Source organism: Seriola lalandi, unplaced genomic scaffold, assembly GCF_002814215.2.
Source record: "Seriola lalandi dorsalis isolate HSWRI2012SDOR001 ecotype SW California unplaced genomic scaffold, Sedor1 jcf7180002054981, whole genome shotgun sequence".
NCBI classification, from domain to species: Eukaryota; Metazoa; Chordata; class Actinopteri; order Carangiformes; family Carangidae; genus Seriola; species Seriola lalandi.
Genome location: NW_019525661.1, coordinates 1063864 through 1064728, shown reverse-complemented (window position 1 = coordinate 1064728; position 865 = coordinate 1063864). Strand labels below are relative to the sequence as shown.

Here is an 865-nt window from a genome sequence, read left to right as displayed (position 1 = left end):
ATTCCCCCTCTCTGCCTCCCCGTTTCCTGTCTCTCTCCACTATACTATCAATTAAAGGCATAAAAAGCCCAAATAAAAATATACTTTAAAATGTTCAGACGGATCAGGAGAAAATTCACTTTATTAGAGACGTGTCTCTGTCTCAGCAACAAACTCTGAGATCTCACAACACAGACCTCTTCTCTGTTGGTTCTGGTTTCACTGCTGCAGTACAGCTGCAGACGCTTTCCAAGACGCTTTTATTTTACTATACGACCACAATATTTTCAAAGATCGACAAAGTAAAGATCGATATCTTATTAATCATATCATATATCATATGCATATTTTCTGTTGCGGTTCAACTGTGAATTTATTTCTTTGTCATATGGTATCAGTGTAAAAAGAGACTGTTGAGAGACTGCTGGATCTAACACACACAGTTCTCATTGGTAATTAAAACAGACTTAGGACAGAAAGGAATCATTTTCATAGCTACACAAAAATATGTCACATTTAATCAAATGTATCTGTATTCCCAATATATTATCTTGGTGCTGTCTGTATACAGTTGTCCATGCACCATCTGTAAGTAGAAATGTTAATATTTCTATTTTGTTAAAAGGAAATTGTTGTGCTGGAAAGCTGGAAAAGGGACATTCTCAAAACGTCTTTTAATAAGCGTTAGAGTCTACATATCTATCAAATGTTAGCACGACTTAGCATAATGAAATGTTCTATCTGAAGCACTTTAAGCTTGGTTTTTGATTTCATATAAACCAATGTGTGTTAGAATGATACTCAAAATTTTAGTTTAATAGTGTAGATATGTACATCTCACCACAAAACCACTGGTATCTTTGTATATCAATACAAGGATAATTCC

The 865-nt window shown here is 34.3% G+C and overlaps 1 protein-coding gene across 1 annotated transcript in view; it reads left to right on the top strand.

The window, feature by feature from the left end:
- The window catches only part of frrs1a (ferric-chelate reductase 1a), a 13040-nt gene that overhangs the window by 1675 nt on the left and 10500 nt on the right, over nucleotides 1-865 (top strand). The window lies entirely within an intron of this gene.